Below are 8995 nucleotides of genomic sequence, written 5' to 3'. Positions count from 1 at the left end.
GGTTTATCATAGGCTACTGAACACAGTTCTCTACCACAGAAACTTTAGCTCTGGGAGCAGCATTGAAGACTCCCCAGAAGATAGTTTGGCAACCACTGTTTAGCCTGCACTTTCTTGAGGTGATCTTGGCCATCTCAGATTTCAATCTAGCTTGCACCCCTTAGCCCCCAGAGCTGGTGGGTACATGCATTGGTGCTATAAGCCACCCACACTGTGTGGCCCTGGATAAGGTTCTGCTAAAGTCTTTTCCCCTGGATTGGGACTTCCCTGGTGGTCCAGTGACTAAGACTCTGTGCTCCCAATGCAGGAGGCCTGGGTTTGATCCCTGGTCAGGGAACTAGATCCCACATGCTGCAACTGAAACAGGAGGGAAGGGGGCAGGGCACAACCTTTAAAAGAATGACATAGCCTGAGGACATGACATAAACTGATTAGAACCAAATAGGTCCAAGATGGCAGATGGGTCGACTTCCACTAGACTTTGAGCCTCATGGTAGCACATCAGCATGCTAAATGACATGCCCACAGGTGCCATGACAGTTCCAAGGCTGACCATAAGGAATTGGGTGCTGGCCCAATTTCTGGAAATCCCCACCCCTTCCCCAAAATAGCTGGAATGTTCCTCCCACTCATTAGCCTATGAAATTACCCACCCCTATAAAAACTGACAACCCCATACCCTGGTGCCACTCTTGACTTCTGAGATGGCCCACGTGCTGTCTGTGGAGTGTGTTTCTCTCTAAATAAATCCACTTCTTACCTACCACTTTGTCTCTCACTGAATTCTTTCTGCGATGAGACATCAAGAACCTGAGCTTGGGGACTTCCGGGGAAGATGGCGGAAGAGTAAGACGCGGAGACCACCTTCCTCCCCACAGGTACACCAGAAATACAGCTACACGTGGAACAACTCCTACAGAACACCTACTGAACGCTGGCAGAAGACCTCAGACCTCCCAAAAGGCAAGAAACTCCCCACGTACCTGGGTAGGGTAAAGCGGAGAGATTCCCGCACAGAGGATCGGTGCCGACTGGCACTCACCAGCCCGAGAGGCTTGTCTGCTCGCCTGCTGGGGCGGGCGGCACTGGAAGCTGAGGCTCGGGCTTCGGTCAGAGCGCAGGGAGAGGACTGGGGCTGGCGGCGAGAACTCAGCCTGAAGGGGGCTAATGCGCCACAGCTAGCCAGGAGGGAGTCCGGGAAAACTCTGGAGCAGCCGAAGAGGCAAGAGACTTTTTCTTCCCTCTTGGTTTCCTGGTGCGTGAGGAGAGGGGATTAAGAGCGCTGCTTAAAGGAGCTCCAGAGACGGGCACGAGCCGGGCTAAAAGCGCGGACCCCAGAGACAGGCATGGGACGCTGGGGCTGCTGCCGCCGCCGCCAAGAGGCCTGTGTGCGAACGCAGGTCACTGTCCACGCCGCCCTTCCGGGAGCCTGGGCAGCCCGTCATTGCCGGGGTCCCGGGATCCAGGGAAGGCTTCCCTGGGAGAACGCAAGGCGCGCCTCGGGCTGGTGCAACGTCACGCCGGCCTCTGCCGCTGCAGGCTCACCCCGCACTCCGTGCGCCTCCCTTCCACCCGGCCTGAGTGAGCCAGAGTCCCCGAAGCGGCTGCTCCTTTAACCCTGTCCTGTCTGAGAGAAGTACAGACGCCCTCCGGCGACCTACACGCAGAGGTGGGGCCAAATCCAAAGCTGAGACCCGGGAGCTGTGAGAACAAAGAAGAGAAAGGGAAATCTCTCCCAGCAGCCTCAGAAGCAGCGGATTAAAGCTCCACAATCAACTTGATGTACCCTGCATCTGTGGAATACATGAATAGACAACAAATCATCCCAAATTGAGGAGCCAGGAGTCAGTGCTGTGCCTCTGAGGTGGGAGAGCCAACTTCAGGACACTGGTCCACAAGAGACCTCCCAGCTCCACATATTATCAAACGGCGAAAATCTTCCAAAGATCTCCATCTCAACGCCAACACCCAGCTTCACTCAACGACCAGCAAGCTACAGTGCTGGACACCCTATGCCAAACAACTAGCAAGACAGGAACACAACCTCACCCATTAACAGAGAGGCTGCCTAAAATCATAAAAAGTCTGCAGACACCCCAAAACACACCACCAGACGTGGACCTGCCCACCAGAAAGACAAGATCCAGCCTCATCCACCAGAACACAGGCAGTAGTCCCCTCCACCAGGAAGCCTACACCACCCATTAAACCAACCTTAGCCACTGGGGACAGACACCTAAAACAACGGGAACTACGAACCTGCAGCCTGCAAAAAGGAGACCCCAAACACAGTAACATAAGCAAAATGAGAAGACAGAAAAACACACAGCAGAAGGAGCAAGATAAAAACCCACCAGACCTAACAAATGAAGAGGTAATAGGCAGTCTATCTGAAAAAGAATTCAGAATAATGATAGTAAAGATGATCCAAGATTCTATTTCCAAGATCCAAAATCTTGGAAATAGAATAGACAAAATGGAAGAAACAGTTAACAAGGACCTAGAAGAACTAAAGATGAATCAAGCATCGATTAAAAACACAATAAATGAAATGAAAAATACTCTAGATGGGATCAATAGCAGAATAACTGAGGCAGAAGAACAGATAAGTGAGCTGGAAGATAAAATAGTGGAAATAACTGCTGCAGAGCAAAATAAAGAAAAAAGAATGAAAAGAACAGAGGACAGTCTCAGAGACCTCTGGGACAACATTAAACGCACCAACATTCGAATTATAGGGGTTCCAGAGAAGAAGAGAAAAAGAAAGGGACTGAGAAAATATTTGAAGAGATTATAGTTGAAAGCTTCCCTAATATGGGAAAGGAAATAGTTAATCAAGTCCAGGAGGCACAGAGAGTCCCATACAGAATAAATCCAAGGAGAAATATGCCAAGACACATATTAATCAAACTGTCAAAAATTAAACACAAAGAAATCATATTAAAAGCAGCAAGGGAAAAACAACAAATAACACACAAGGGAATCCCCATCAGGATAACAGCTGATTTCTCAGCAGAAACTCTACAAGCCAGAAGGGAGTGGCAGGACATAATTAAAGTGTTGAAGGAGAAAAACCTGCAACCAAGATTACTCTACCCAGCAAGGATCTCATTCAGATTTGATGGAGAAATTAAAACGTTTACAGACAAGAAAAAACTGAGAGAGTTCAGCACCACCAAACCAGCTTTACAACAAATGCTAAAGGAACTTCTCTAGGCAAGAAACACAGCAGAAGGAAAAGACCTACAATAACGAACCCAAAACAATTAAGAAAATGGGAATAGGAACATACACATCAATAATTACCTTAAATGTAAATGGACTAAATGCTCCCACCAAAAGACACAGATTGGCTGAATGGATACAAAAACAAGACCCATATATATGCTGTCTACAAGAGACCCACTTCAGACATAGAGACACATACAGACTGAAAGTAAGGGGATGGAAAAAGATATTCCATGCAAATGGAAACCAAAAGAAAGCTGGAGAAGCAATTCTCATATCAGACAAAATAGACTTTAAAATAAAGACTACTAGAGGAGACAAAGAGGGACACTACATAATGATCAAGGGATTGATCCAAGAAGAAGATATAACAATTGTAAATATTTATGCACCCAACATAGGAGCACCTCAATACATAAAGCAAATACTAACAGTCATAAAAGGAGAAATCGACAGTAACACAATCATAGTAGGGGACTATAACACCCCACTTTCACCAATGGACAGATCATCCAAAATGAAAATAAATAAGGAAACACAAGCTTTAAATGATACATTAAACAAGATGGACTTAATTGATATTTATAGGACATTCCATCCAAAAACAGAATACACATTTTTCTCAAGTGCTCATGGAACATTCTCCAGGATAGATCATATCTTGGGTCACAAATCAAGCCTTGGTAAATTTAAGAAAATTGAAATTGTATCAAGTATCTTTTCTGACCACAATGCTATGAGACTAGATATCATTACAGGAAAAGATCTGTAAAAAATATAAACACATGGAGGCTAAACAATAAAAAAAAAAAAAAGAAAAAGAACCTGAGCTTCATTAAGTCCTGAGACCAAGTGAGTGATCTCAGTTAAAAGACTGGGTTCTGGGTTTTGGCTGGGTTCGAGTCCTGGCCTGTGGGTTCAAGTCCCCATCTGACTTACACAGTTCACAACTAAAAGATCCTGCATGCCACAACTAAAGATCCTGCATACTGCAATGAAGATCCCACACGTGGCAACGAAGATGCCGCGTGCTGCAACTAAGACCCGGGGCAGCCAAGTAAATAAATAAATAAATAAATGTTTTTTACAAAAAAGTATTTTCCCCTGGAGACGAGGCTTTTGCTATGGAAAACACTGGCCACATTTTCCCAATGATTTCTAGTCCTCCCCCTGCCAGAGCCATGAGGTGATCGTTCTCAACTTTTCACTCAGCTCATACGCAGCTCACCCATACTGCAGCTCCCCAAAGCTTCTTACTTTTAAGCTAGCCCACACTCAACCTCCAACAATTCGTCAAAACTACCATTTAAGTATTCCTACTAGTTTATGGCTCCAGTGGATTTTGCTTCCACTGTTAAGCAGATCTCATCTTCAACTCTGTGGATCTGTCTATCCAGATTTTTTTTTTCTCTCTCTCTCCATTACTCTGCCCTGCAAATGCCTATAAGCTTGATCTCCCCTAGACTCTCAACTTTATCTCCTCAACTTAGGGAAGTGGTTTGGCTCTATCTGGTTTCTTCCTCCCAACACTGCAGCCTGAAAACTCTCAAGGCAATAATATGAGACAATTGTAGGGCTCATCTCATTTTCCCCCAGCTCTTAAGGATCACTGTCCTATTTTGTCTGATGTCCAGTGTCTTAAAACTGTTGTTTCATACAGTCTGTGTAGTTTTTTCAGTTGTTTCAGGCAGAAGGGAAAATCCCCTCTCCACCACCATGTTACTCCATCTTGGTCAGAAGTCCTTACATGTATGTTTTAAGCAATTTGAAAAGGATTCTTTTCTCACACTCAAACCATCTCTTTCCCTCTTGTTCTGATTCTATTTTCACTATACAGCATGTTTTATTTAATTGAAATTCTTGACTACACTAATGCTTGTCATATTCTAATTAAATTACATAACTTTAGTGTGTAATATACACCATTATAAAGTGAATTCTAATGTGGCTGTATGATCAGAGAAATTCAAACAAATGTATTAAACTTCTGGCTTATTTTCTAACCAATCCTGGTAATATGGTTATATAAAATTGCTTGTGGTTAGAAAATTCAAGTTTTGTTTTAGATACTGGGAATGCATCAATGAAGAAAACAGACCCCGCCCCCCCCCAAAGAAAAAGAAAAAGAAAACATAACTTACTGGTCTCATGGAGTCTACATTCCAGTGGATAATAATAGCTTACTCTTACATAACACTTATGTAGGCATCATGGCATTATCTTGTGTGTTTTAAACATATTGACTTACTGAATTCTCCCAAACCCTATGAAGTATATATTATTTTTGTCATCATTTTTCACAAGAGGACATAAGCACAGATAATTGAGGTAACTTGCCTGAGATCATATAGCCAATAAGTAATAGAACTGGGATTTGAACTCAGTGTCTCTGACCCTGTCATCCTGTGCTTGCTTAATTATTACAACACCCAGGTTCTCTCAGTAGACCAGTGAGAGCTATCTTATTGATTATGTCGGTTAGGTATCTCTCTCTCTCTTTTCAATCTTTACTTATATTTTTGTTCACTTAAATCTTTCTTACACTTAGGTAAAGTTTTCTTCTTCCAGTGAACTTCTGTTTCTCCTTATAGTTCCTGTAATTTTCTTTATTAAATATTGCTGCTCTGTTAGTGCTTACATTTTCATAACTAGTGTAACTTTATTATAGATTGCACCCATTTATACAGTCTTTTACAGATTTTAGTTTCACTGTTATATACACTTCAGAGAATGCCCTTTTAAAATTACAAAATTTTCGTTGTCTTTCATGCCTTTGGAATTGAATTCCAGTTTTTTAGATGATAAGATTAAAATCCTTTATTTTTTTAAATTTTAATTTCTCTGCCCATTCTTTTATTTTTAGCTTTATGAACTAGTTTTTAAAAGAGATACATTCTTTTATACTGTAACAGAGTTGATTTTGCTTTGTGACCTAATTTGAAAAGCCTTTTCTATGAATAACTGGGTTAAATTCATTTATATTTACTAATAGTCCAGGTATCTTTGTCCTGAATTCTGTCACATTGTATTCATATGCTTTCTGCTCTTATTTAAAAAATATTTCTACATATAACTATTTTTTTGTCTTTTTAATAGTTCTGAAATTTAAGAAAGCTGTATATTTTGTCCTAGTTTCCTTCATAATTAATTTTATGCTACCCTTAATCCTGTTTTTATTAAAGCAGTTTTATTAGTTTCCTATCATGAGATTACATTATGTTCAACTCTCCATATTAAATCAATTGCTATTGGGATTGACATGTATACACTGATGTGTATAAAATTGATGACTAATAAGAACCTGCAGTATAAAAAAACAAAGAAGCAAACAAAACAACTAATACTAAACTTTCTTGGGTTATTTATATGGAAATATGTTAATATAAATGTCTCAGACATTACATGAAATTTCTAAAAATCTTATATGTTCTGGTATAATGTTATGTCATAATTCTAGTTATTACTTTAAAATGTATGTCTCAGAAATAACTAAATTTCCTTGTCAATTGCATTATTATGAACTTTCATCAAATCTTTAACCGTGGGCTTCCCTGGTGGCACAGTGGTTGGGAGTCCGCCTGCTGGTGCGGGGGGCGCGGGTTCGTGCCCCAGTCTGGGAAGATCCCACATACTGCGGAGCGGCTGGGCCCGTGAGCCATGGCCGCTGAGCCTGCGCGTCCGGAGCCTGTGCTCCGCAACGGGAGAGGCTGCAGCGGTGAGAGGCCCGCGTACCGCAAAAAAAAAAAAAAAAGAAACTTTAACCGTGGTCATTTTAAAGTCTTTTGTCATTTACAGACAGTTCTGGGTGTACTCTGATGCTTTTGCAAATATGTTCCTATAAAAGGGTTTCATCTTCAAGGAATTCATGGAAAAGACTCTGACAAGTACAGGTTTCTGGTAACTGACTATACTGCTGAACTGAATGAATAAGCATTTTCAGAACTCTAATGGAAAACTGATGAACTCATAAAAGTGCTAACAAAAGATCAAGATGAAAAAGAAATTAATTACATGGGACTGAGTGAACTGATGAGGATGATTATAATTTTTGTGACTTTCTGTTTGAATAAAAAAAAAATCCCACAAGGACTCAGAGGCAAAAAAATATACAAATCAATATTCACTGCAAAGTAAAGGAGCTGTTACAGTGGAGAAAAAAAAATCAATCGTTATACTAGGCTAATGACACTCCTAAAATATCTGGAAATTATTCACTGCTACAATCAGTCCAAACACTATCCTCTTTTCTTTGGATGTAGCAATAGCCTCATAAATGGCTACACTGCCTTCATCCTTACCCAGTAATATATATCCACTGTCATACATCATCTAGTGTGACTTTAAAACATGTAAGTTTTATCTTGATGCTTCCTTACTTTAAAACTTTCTAAGAACTCACATTCTACTTTGAATAAAATTTACTAGACCTTGCTTTCCTCCCTTCCCTTCCTAACCCTAACCTTCCCTTCCCTTCCCTCCCTCCCTTCTTTCCCTTTCTCTATCTTCTCTTCCTTCCTCCTCCATCTCCCTCCTTCTTTCTTTATTCCATCTTCCTTCCTTCTTCCCTTCCTTTCTCCCTCTCTCTTTCTCTCTTTCTCCCCCTCGCCTGCCTCATCCTCATGCTTATATCCATCATGGCTTCTCCTACTTTGCTCTTAATTGCAACTACTGTCATACTGGCTTCCCTTCAGCTCCTTAATTACATCAAGAATTTTCTCAACTTAAGGATTTTGCATACGGTATTTGTTTCTCTTTCTGACTTACTTCACTCTGTATGACAGACTCTAGGTCCATTCCCCCTCACTACAAATAACTCAGTTTCATTTCTTTTTATGGCTAACATTCCACTGTATATATGTGCCACGTCTTCTTTATACATTCATCTGTCCATGGACACTTAGGTGGGAAGCATCCATTTTCATAATTTAAAATGTTGTTGCTGATCCTCTGACTCACCTCACTGGTGTGAGGCAGCAGTGGGCCTGCAGTTACTCTACCTTCACCTGGTTCTTCCTTTAGCTTCTCTGACTTCTGGGCCAGGACTGTAAGTTTAGCCTCACTAAGTAGGGCTCCAGCTTGTGCAAGAGAACCATGCTACCAATTCCAGAGGCAATAAGAAGTGACATGGGTTTCAGTCTGTCCTTGTGGGATTAATGTCATGTTTGTGGGTTCCAGCCTGACCTTGATCTACCACACATTATATCCATCCTCCCTTCCTGACTGCTTGCCCCATGGACTTCAAGTTCCAGCATCAGACACAAAGGTAACAGCCTTACATAGATTGCTTAACCAGCTTTCACAGTCAAGTAAGGCCAAACTTCTATACAATCCATTAAATGTATATTCATATGTACATATAAATCTCTTAGTGGTTCAGTTTCTCTGGTTAAACCCTAACTGATATAAGAAAAAAATTGTATATATATTACATTTATATCATATGTAAAGTTTAGAGTATATCTATAAAGTATATGGAATTTATAAAAGAATATATGCATATATACACACATAAATGTGCATATATATGTCTTTCTTAATGAGGAGAGACTCTTGTTTGAAGTTTGGCACTTAATAGAGTCTAGATATTCTGGAATTTCAGAATGATCATACTCGTGAAGAGAGATTTGAAGTTCTCTTTTTTAAAAAAAGGTTAATTTCAATAATTAGAGCCATTGAATAATTAGAACTAGAAAAAATTCTCATTCAAAACTCTTTTGTGGATCAAAAGATGCTTATTGTCAGGTTGGATGAATCCCAGCATTTCTGA

The sequence above is a fragment of the Mesoplodon bidens genome (genome assembly GCF_964165515.1).
Source record: "Mesoplodon bidens genome assembly, chromosome: 15".
NCBI classification, from domain to species: Eukaryota; Metazoa; Chordata; class Mammalia; order Artiodactyla; family Ziphiidae; genus Mesoplodon; species Mesoplodon bidens.
This window is presented reverse-complemented; position numbering follows the sequence as displayed.